General features: G+C 37.9%; 1 long non-coding RNA gene across 1 annotated transcript; it reads left to right on the top strand.

Moving 5' to 3' along the window:
• Nucleotides 1-215: 215 nt before the first annotated feature.
• On the top strand, nt 216-6,703 carry LOC142142613 (uncharacterized). Its single transcript, XR_012689241.1, has 3 exons — nt 216-394; nt 2,568-2,709; nt 6,301-6,703. It is a non-coding gene; the product is annotated as an uncharacterized LOC142142613 (long non-coding RNA).
• The last annotated feature ends 4,913 nt before the right edge of the window (nt 6,704-11,616 follow it).

Here is an 11,616-nt window from a genome sequence, read left to right as displayed (position 1 = left end):
CCAAAGTAAGAGATCATCTTGTATGTACTATTTATTCTAAATCATATCACTTGTCATATTGTGACAGGAAATCTATATATAACACGATGCACATATCAATGAAGTGATACTTTTTGCAGGTAAGTTAAGTTGTCAGCAATAATCAGCAATCTGAAAGTGTGAGGACTCAAGGTGTTTTTAGTGCTTATGAACTCTTATTTTGGAAACAGGAAAAATCCAAAGTGAGATTGAAAATGTTATTGGTTCATCTGAGCCTCAAGTAAGTCACCATAAAGAAATGCCCTATACTGACGCTGTTATTCACGAGATTCAAAGATTTGGAAATATAGTTCCGAATAGCCTCCCGCATGCTACTACGCAAGATGTCACATTCAGAGGCTATTTTCTACCAAAGGTAAGAAACACATTTTATCTTGTTTCCTATCATTGGTGGTATTAATTTCTTCACGGCTGTTTGACAATTTATATTACAATTATAACAATTATTTATACAATTATTAACAATTACTATTAATTCATACAGCGTAATGGACAACGTCTAAAAATCATTTCCAGGCATATTTTGCTGCTGAGTCTGTGCTCCAGTCCCCATCATTATATCACAGCGTATTTAGTGAATTTGGTTATAATGTCATTTTTTTGCAGGGGGTTTGCATTGTAAATATGCTTGTTGAATACATGTTAAACTTTACAGCCCAGCAAATAAGAACAGTTTGATAGAGTTAAATCTACAAAATCTACAAAATAATAGAATTGTACTTTTTTGTGCTGTTGGTCAGATGGCAAGTATTGAAAGACAGAGGCATTTCGTGGAATAAGAATATCCTGGGACGCATCTTTAAAACCTGAGATCTATATTATTGTCCCAGCCATCAATAAAAGAAAAAAAAATATATGATACGGTTTAAAAGGCATAAACATATCCATTAGAAATGAGTAATAAACAACTCAGTGCTTCTCTATAAGAATGAATAGTATAAGGCTGGGTACACACTACAGGGTTTTCAGTCAATTATCGGGCCAATCACATGATAAATGACCGTTTGGCCCGATATCACATTAGTGTGTATGCTCCAACCATGAAGAGATCGTTCCAAAGCACATCGTATCGTTTCATATTATTTTTAAACTGAACTAAAAATCTCATTCAACGATGGAACAATGTCGTTCCAATTCTGCAGTGTGTGTGCACTCAGGACCGGCAGTGTCCATAGTTCTCTATGGAGTGTGCAGAGTCACAATCTTTTCAGCCGATGATTATGACAGATGAAGAGCACAGATCTGAAGGTAAATCTTCTAAAACGTATAGTAGTGTGTATACATGAATTGACATGCTGATCGGGACCTTTTTCTTTTCAGTGGTTGGTAAAATTGTTAACACTATCGCATCAAGAGAAAATTTTCTGTACTATGTACCCAGCCTAAATACAATTAGATATCTCTGTATTCTCAAACTCAATGGTTCAAAGTCCACCTTTTCAACTCAGTAGATTAGACAGCTGTCTGACTGTTTAGGGCCAGATTCCTGAAAGTTGTAAAAGAATAACAAATACTTGCATAATGTAATATAAGATACTAACAAAACTGTCCATGAATAGTTTTTTCATTGCTGAGATTTCATTTTCCTTTGCACTTGTTTATATATTGTTTTACTAAAAATTCTTACCTAGTTGAAAATGTTACAATGGGCTGGCAAGAGGGTGAGCATTCAGGATCAAAACAAACAAAGAAGGAAGTAATAAAATAAGATGCACACAATGTCGGTGACAGTAGGTATCTGTGAATGAGTCGAAAATAGTGAAGTAGAAAACTGCATTATGCAGTCAAGTAAGAAGTAATATTGAATGTTTCACTGGAAAAACGCTTTGAAGGGAGGTTCAATGATCTCTGTAATACATTTCAAAAGTTGATCATCCATCAGGCGCAGACAGCTTATTCTTAAGCACTGTGGGGCTGGTGCAGATTGAGTACTACGGCAGTTTGCAATTGCAAACATATGGACACTTGGGGAAAGAAAACCCCCATATATGCCTAAGAAATCTAAATAATTTGCAGGTCGTAACGTCAGGGGCATGTCCAAATAGCGAAGGAGGATGAGGACGGTCTCCGGCACTAGCAAACCGTTTATGATTGTACCGCTGATGCTGATTGATGCTGTGATACAAGATGACTACGTGCCCTTATCACCTAATAATACATTAAAATATTTCCCCTGTAAAGGAATTATTCATCTGCTCTCACAAACTAGAAATATAGCATGGACCAGGGTTTCCCAAACCCAGTCCTCAGGGCTCCCTAACAGTGTAGGTTTTCCATATCTCCTTGCTGGAGCACAGGTGTATTCATTACTGACTGACACATTGTAACAGATCCACAGGTGGTCCTAATTATGTCACATGTGATCCAGAAAACCAGAAGTGCTGGTATGGCACCATGCATACCACCGTGTACATCCCCACCTTCACCACTGAGTAGAGACATAAAAATACAATATTGCTAACAATAACACTGAAAGATACAGACTTACAATAGAAGTGTCACTTATGCAAATGTTTATAACTTTTTAGGGGACACACATAATCCCACTGCTGACATCAGTGCTGTATGACAAGGATCACTTTGAAAAACCAGAAGAGTTTTACCCGGAACATTTTCTGGATGCCAGCGGCAATTTTGTGAAGAATGAAGCATTCATCCCTTTCTTAGCTGGTGAGTTAGACGTGATAGATTGCCTTAATGTAACTATATAACGGACTGAACCTATAATGTATGCAGTACAGTACATTGTATATAGCCAAATATCAACAATGACTTAACTTACCTTATTCAAGGAAAGACAAAAGATCAGGGGATAAATGTATGGAGCTGCAATTTTTTTCAACTATTTAAAATCACTGCAAATTGCGAGAGATCATCAGTGATTTTATGTGCAAAGTCCCCATATGTATTAACCTGAAATTTTGACATTCCAAAATCCAATCTCTGGTGATTTGTGTTGATTTCAAAACACCTATATCGCCCATGTTTTAGTCAAACTCCAAGGAGATTAAACACAAACCTGCCAGAGTTTCAACAGAAACTGATTCTCGCCCAAGATTGAACATAAAAATAAGCATGTTGTTTGAGCTATCTGGCCAATGATGACATAATAGGAGACACAATACAAGTTTTAAAAATGAGGACTATCATGATTTACGTTTTAGAAGGGTAAAAATTATTATTAATCATCTTACAGGGGACAAATTATTTTATGAATAAATTAGTGGGCCAAATTTCATTAATGATTAAATGTAACAGGATTTTTAATTTTATTTTATTATATTACAGTGGCTTACTATTTCATTACCAGTGGTTCAATAATTATATTTTTATGATATGGCAACACTTAATATTTCCATATGGGGACACCATTTAAAGTACATAGTCGTGGCACTACAAGTGGCAGCACGCACTTGTGCTCATGTGCGATTTGTAGTGATTTTGTAAATGACGAATTTAAACTAAACACTTTACTTGCGTTATTCAATCAACTCGCGCCTTAATATATTGGACAATTTAAACTCGCCAGAGAAAATCGCTGAAAATCCAAAATTCTCACCTTGATACATTTACCCCCAGAAGTACAAATGACAATTTCCATAATTTGGAGTGGTCTTCGTTTTTGAAAACACTGAAGTAGTAAAATCAGTGCTGGAGATATTGCATGAGTAAAGACCGCTTTCATAAACAAGTTGTGATAGTTCTCAAGGAATGTGGACCATTGCAAAACTACAGGTGAGCTTGAAAGCTGATCAGCTGATTTGTTTTGGCACTGTCAGGATGAGAGCATAAATCTGATATGATGAAATAGAATATTAAATGTCAGGGCCTAAATAAAATATTGCATTGATACAGAGAAGTGAACCTGATTTTCCCCTCAGATAAATGTTTGTTTCCTTTTTAAAACATTTGGTCAATTAGCCCAGTAGGAGGTAATTAGCTTAAGCAGACCCTTTTCAGGAGACTAGTTTAAGTTATGCAGATCCTAGACATTCATTGTTTGATCATGTATTCCACTTTCTAATTGACTTCCTTTCAAGAGGTATTGTAAACACAAAAGAACCACTAGATGTAAATTAGAGAGCCATATGCTAGGTGAGAATTTTGCAGACAAAATAGCATTTGAAGGCTTCCTATACAGGTATATAGAATTAGGAACTTCAAAGAAGATGTCTTCAAATTTCATATTTTGGGAAATTTATGCCCACTCCATACTGAGGAGCAGAAATCAGACCAGGGTTGTGAATTACAGGTACTAGTGGTATTAGGGAAATGCTATAATCACATGTTTTTGGGAAATGTATGTCACATTGACGCAATGACACAGAGCAATGGCACTGACACTGCAGACTGCCAAGAACACTGCCACCTCTCCTGTTTCTGTATGATCAATGGCACAGAGCAATGTCACTGGAGACTGATAAGAAGAACACTGCCTTCCCTCCTGTTTCAGTGTGAACTATGACACAGCGCAATGTCACTGAAGACTGCCAAGAACACTGCCACCAATCCTCTTTCTGTTTTAGCTGTGACGCTGGCCAAATGCACTGGAGACTGTCAAGAATGCTGCTACCCCTTCTGTGTCTGTCTGTGGAATGGCGCCGGATCTCTATGGAGGGATGGTACATATAGAATCCAAAACTTGCGAGATCAGACAACGCAAAAATTCCATTTTGCCATGTTTTCAGTTCCAGGGGTGTGTGAAAGTACCAAGCCGGATCGGCTCAGTATTCGGATCTGCGATGATAGGGTGGGCTCGGTTTTCAAAAAACCGAGCCTGAGTATGTCAATTAATTATAGGGTTAATAACAATTTATTTAATTTATTATTTTAATAAGGAGCCATTATAAATGCCAATAAAGAGTTATTTTATAACGGGACAAAATAAATGTATCATGTTGTAACAGGGCAATAAGAATTTATTTATGACATAGGCAATATTTAATTCATGATGGTTCATTTATAGTACAGACTTCTGCTCTGAGAGGCCAGATAGCTCAAACCCCATGCTGTCTTTCCTGATCATGGTCATATGATTGTACTTTGCAATATCACCAGATATGTCCAAAAGAAATATTGGCACCGTTAAAGGTCATGCTGACCATCCAATAGAACATGTTATTTTAATGATAGCGTGCCAGCAGTGATGTAAGCTGGGTAGGTGTGTTTCAAAGTAAGAAGGAGTTTCATAAGTATAAGTTAATCAAATATAGGGTGTCAATTGGCATTTGAGACTCTGGGCGTATGTCTGCTTCGTCCAGTATAGCTGTATCTATGTATTATACCTTTTTAATAAATTATAGAAATATTATATTTTGGAAACCTGCTCATCTAATTTTTTATTTAAAGAGACGGAAAGTAAATTTCTGATACAGTGGCTATAAAACAAACTTCTTAAAGCAAAGATATTATCTCACACAATTACCTTTTTGCTACCTTCCACACAATATCACTTAACAATCATTACTTACAATTTCACTTCCTCACAAATAATGTAAATTTGTATTCTAACATCTACGAACCAGAGACAACTAGTTCACTTTCTATACAAATACAGCACTGTTTTAGTACAAAGTAACAAGGTAGGTGTGTACACAAACTCTAGTACAGGCACAATTAAACTCCTAAAGTATGTATTAACTTCAAACACCAAAACTGCCATACCTCTTCCAAGTCAGTATATTTCCCATCTAAGTAACAAGTACATAATTAACACCAGTCATTCTTCTAACTTCCAATACAAAGTACACTTACACTCTCCATACAATCTGCACACCAAAGACAATTCCATTCAAACTCTACATATACTGACCACACTTGACCATTTCCAATGTATTTACAGTGGTAAAATTTCACAGGCATTCTACAACTCCTTTTGTTAATAAACTTAACTAACATTGTACAACTCCTATTGCTATTGTCGAAGTCAGCTAATTGGGTAAAGTAATTTCAATTAATATCTAGCAACTTGATTGTTTTTGTCCGAAATTATGCCTATAGCACGCTACGGCGTGGAGGAGGGTATTCAGCCGCAACACGTGGCAACAACAATTTTACACACATTTACACACATTCACACGAACTGGCACATTTGTAAGTAGCTCATATTAAATGTAGTTGCAACACATAGTTATTTATGTCAAAATGTAGCAATGTTTAGGGTTTATATTATAAGTTATATACATGTTAGTGAAATCTAAGGTACAGGTTACAGGAAACATATCATGTCTGATATCATTCTAATCCCCAATTTATTCGCAGATGTCCGGTTCTATCGGCAAACAGAACGCACATTGCATATGGTAGTTATAGATTGTAGGGAAAAAATTATTAGAATAATATTGTCTGTGTAATGTAAATAGACTAGTTTAAACTGGATTCTTGGTGGGAAAATTGGAATGAATCTCCAGGAGAGCTGACCCCCACCCATGGATATGAGCTGACCCCCACCCATGGATATTTTCGTTTGAACTGGCCAATGACCTGCTTTACACTGGACCCTCCTGAAGCCTAAACCTATGGAAGCAAGCCACATCATCTGTATTGTTTCACTGTATTCACTGACTGTATATAAGCGGGAGCTCTGGACCCAGTGGTCAGTCTACTTGACCACAGCCTTCAGACTTGAATGACTGTATACTGGATTCAGAGCGCCTACGATAAGTAACAGCTGTACTTATTTTATTCTCACTTGTTGCTCTGCTACTTTTTGCTAATAAATCGAATTGTGCTTTGGAACCACATCACTGGAAGTGGACAATCGTTATTGGACAGCAATTAGACGCTCATAACACTATACAGTCATGGCCAAATGTTTTGAGAATGACACAAGTATTGGTTTTCACAAAGTTTGCGGCCTCTGTTTCTATGATGGCAATTTGCATGTACTCCAGAATTTCATGAAGAGTGATCAGATGAGTTGCAACTAATTTCAAGTCCTTCTTTGCTATGACAATGAACTTTATCCCAAAACAACATTTTCACTGCCAAAAAAGGACCAGCTGACATCAGGTCACTGATTCTGTCATTAATATAGGTGAGAGTGTTGATGAGGACAAGGCTGGAGATCACTGTGTGATGCTGATTGAGTTAGAATAACAGACTGAAAGCTTTAAAAGGAGGGTGGTGGTTGAAATGATTGTTCTTCCTCTGTTAGCCATGGTTAACTGCAAGAAAACACGTGCAGTCATCATTGCTTTGCAAACAAAGTGCTTCATAGGCAAGGATATTGCTGCTAGTAAGATTGCACCTAAATCAACCATTTATCAAATCATCAAACACTTCAAGGAGAGAGGTTCAATAGTTGTGAAGAAGACTTTAGGGTGCCCAAAAACGTTCAGCAAGCTCCAGGACCATCTCCTAAAGTTGATTCAGCTGCGGGCACCACCAGTGCAGAACTTGCTCAGGAATGGCAGCAGGCTTGTGTGAGTGCATCTGCACGCACAGCGAAGCGAAGACTTTTGGAGGATGACCTGGTGTCAAGAAGAGCAGTAAAGAAGCCATTTCTCTCCAGGAAAAACATCAGGGACAGACTGATATTCTGCATAAGGTACAGGGATTCGACTGCTGAGGACTGGGGTAAAGTAATTTTCTCTGATGAATCCCCTTTCAGATTGTTTGGGGCTTCTGGAAAAATGCTTTTCCAAAGAAGGAAAGGTGAGCGCTACCATAAGTCCTGTGTGATGCCAACAGTAAAGGATCCTGAGACCATTCATGTGTGGGTTTGCTTCTCAGCCAAGGGAGTGGGCTCACTCCTAATTTTGCTGAAGAACACAGCCATGAATAAAGAATGGTACCAAGACATCCTCCAAGAGAAACTTTTCCCAACCATCCAAGAATAGTTTGGTGAAGAGCAATGCCTTTTCCAGCATGATGGAGCACTTTGTCATAAGGCAAAAGTGATAACTAGGTGGCTCGGGGATCAAAACATCAAAAGTTTGGGTCTATGGGCAGGAAAGCCCACCAGATCTTAATCCCATTGAGAACTTGTGGTCAATCCTCAAGAGACAGGAGAACCAACAAATAATTAGGCAAGAATGGGCGGCCATCAGTCAGTATGTGGCCCAGAAGTTGATTGACAGCATGCCAGGGCAATTTTCAGAGGTCTTCAAAAAGAAGGGTCAACTCTGCAAATATTGACTCTTTGCATAAACTTAATGTACTTGTCAATAAAAGCCTTTGACACTTATGACATGCTTGTTTTTTTACTTCAGTATACCATAGCAACATCTGACAAAAAGGTCTAAAAACAGCGAGTATTGAACAAAACAGAATACTAATTTGCACCCCTTGCATTGTAACATGGTTTTGTCCAGGAGACTGAAATAAGAAGTTTCTCAAATTTAGATCCTTAATGAATCAGGCCCTATGGTACTAAGCACTGAACATATATCACCATTATATAATCCCTCATGATCACATATTACCACAGCCCAGATGGGCTCATATAATGCTTCTCTTCTCCTGTGTAAGAAAAATCAGTTTCTTGTGGAATGAAAGGGTTTTGGTCCTGAAGAACGTGGGTCGATGCTGCTGATATTCACACTCTCATACTTTTGAAGAAGCGTGCATGCCTGTCCTTTTGAAACCTCCTCTAGTTGCCGCTATACCTTTGACTGCAAGATGGTGCCAGTTTTTGAAGTCTCTAGTCTGGTAAGCTGACTTGGCTCCTGTGCATCCCTGGTACATCTTTTGTTCCAGTGTGTTTCCGGTATAGTTTCTGTTCCACTGTGTTGATAATAATTCCATCTGTTCCAAAGTATTATTGGTATCTGCAGCCATCTGCTGCATTCCTGGTATCTGCAGCTATCTGCTGTATTCCTTATTTCTGAAGTTAAAGGCTGTATTTCTGATATCCACAGTCATCCGCCATTTTCCAGGTATCTTCAATAATCTGCAGTTTTCCTGGCATCTTAAAAAACTAGCTGTTTCTTTTCCAGTAAGTCCGCCTATATTCATGCCAGACGCGATTACTTGACATTCATGTCTGGCACCTGTATAGAGGGCCAAAACCTGCGTTGGGATATCGACAAAGCCTATAACTCCTTGCGGGTCCCTGGTGAATACCTACCCTGCTTTAGACTCTGTACCTCAATTATAGATAGTGTCAAATCAGACTGGCCATTCAAATCCAGAGCTCCTGTGATTCCCTGACACCCTGATATGCACTGGGTGGACCGTCAAATAACATTGTTGAAAAACTAAGGTATTTTGCGGTATACCTTGGGTGCACTTCATAAATGACCTCCCCAGTTATCACCAGTCTCATACATAGGGCAAAAGTTAACTGTTTTGCAGAGAGCTGAAACAATATTGCTATAATGTCAAAAACTCACAGTTCTCATGGCTGACTACGAAATTCGTTTGCAGCAAAGAACAGAAATATGCAGTTATCAGAGTATTATCTTTTCAAACCGGCTAATGCATTCCAGCTGAAAACTCTACCCCACAAGTAGATAAGTTGGGAAAATATGCAAACATTAAAGTTGTTTCTATCAGAAAAACTGTAATACAGATTTTCATAATTTGCAAATCATGTTGCTATCAATTTTAGTGATAAGAGTTTTCAAAAAGAATTTGATTTGGAGGTTGATTTTAAAGTGGATCTGTTCTGCACTTTGAAAACTCTAAGATTAGCAATATAATCTAAATAAAAGCAATGGGACATATTTAAGAAAGAGTACAGAAACTGAGTGTAATCCCAACCGTATTTAAATCAGTGTGGCTCTTGAGATGTATTTTAATTTAAATCTGGGTGTAAGTATGCTCTGTCTAAATGTTATGTTGAGTGTCTTACTAGATATCAACAGAGTGCAGGATACGCACATGCATATGTGCAATATAAAATCACATCACAACGCATGCAAACAAAAGTATTTCACAAAATAAATGAACTACTCATAATACTGTTGTTTGCAGTATGATGTTTACATTTTTTTAAATATTAAATACATAAATCAAGATGTTCTTAATGCCTACTGTACATACAATGTGTTTTTATAGTATCTCTAAATTGCATACATATGTTCTTTGCTATCTAGTGGGACGCATACGTGTACTTTTTAAAACAAAGACTGTGCTGTGACAGTCATCACTACCAGTCAGCTCTTACACCTGCCCTGTAGCTGGTGAAAATGATATGGCTAAAACAATTGTACTGTCACGGCTAAGGATATTATTGGATCCCCAACCTCTACATAGGTGGTAAAGCAAAGGGTGGTGGAGACAGAACACGGTGGGATAAGTTCAGATGAGAGTCACAATGAAGAAATACACAGACGATGGAGTAGTGTTGCAACTTTGGTATATTGTTCAATGGTGCAACAGCAGTAATAAGTATTGTACAACTCAGCTATGCTGAATACACAGAAACTCATAAATAAAATAATCACAGCAGTACTTCAGGTGGTAACCATAGGCCACAGCATGCAAACAAATAATACAGTTCAACGCTGGGATGATGATGATCCAGAACACTTAACACCTTGTAACACCAATATCAATAGAGAAGAATCACTGACACAGCTTGAAAGTCCGATGAAGATAGTATAGAGACTTGGCTGATCCAGATGGAATGTGATTCACTCAAGCAGGTAGTTACAGGTAATATAATGGTTCTTTATCAGCGGAACAACAGATGTATATAGTCCAAGTACTAGAGACATGCAAGGAATGTTGCTAGAAGTACAGCGTGACAATAGGAACTCAATACACGGAGAAACATAGGTTCATCACTTGATAGAATAGCAGCTGATATCGCACAGAACTTGATTAACAGAGCAGCTCCTAGCTCGGCAATAATACTTAATAATAGTCCAGCAATACTAACAGCAGAATGACAATAATAGCCGTGCCGGACCAGAACCACAGATCACCACAACTTGATTGTAGTTCAATAAGAATTACAGACTGCCGAGCAGAGAGGTAATAGAGCCAATCAGTATGCACAGATTGTAATAGGCAACTCACGGAACAGTTCAATGTGAAGATAAAGTTCAAGTAATGATTGCAGCTAGAAATGAACCATGAACTGGTATTCAGCGGAGCCAGATAGATATCAGCGATGACAGGCGATCTCGGCAACCGATAACATCCAGAAGACACTCAGAGGATAAGGTATACAGCCAGAACCCACGGCAGGGTATGTAACATGAAGATCAGGCAATGAGTCCCTGATCACAAGAGGTTGAAATAGTCTTCAGTAACCAATAAGCTTCAGAAGGAGGTTCCAATTAGGTAAATAGAAAACAGCCATGAACAGGTAGAGACTCTGAAACAGGAGACAAGCACCAGCATAGCTCCTTAAAGGGCAAGTCACACAGCAGCACCTAGTTATGGGAGCGGTCTGTGACATGTTTAACCTGCAAACAAGGGAATTAAATCGGCTGCATCTGTGTACAAACTCTCCACAAAAATGAAATACAGTTAAAATAAATTCAGTACTCTGTTAAATAAATTAAATTTGTGTAATCTACTGTCTGAATTATTATTATGTGAAATAGAGATGCTATGTCTTAAATCTATTAGGGAACTTGAAGTCTAAATCATAAAGCTTTTTAATATTATTTTATTTGAAAA

Source organism: Mixophyes fleayi, chromosome 3 (assembly GCF_038048845.1).
Source record: "Mixophyes fleayi isolate aMixFle1 chromosome 3, aMixFle1.hap1, whole genome shotgun sequence".
NCBI lineage: Eukaryota > Metazoa > Chordata > Amphibia > Anura > Limnodynastidae > Mixophyes > Mixophyes fleayi.
This window is presented reverse-complemented; position numbering and strand designations above follow the sequence as displayed.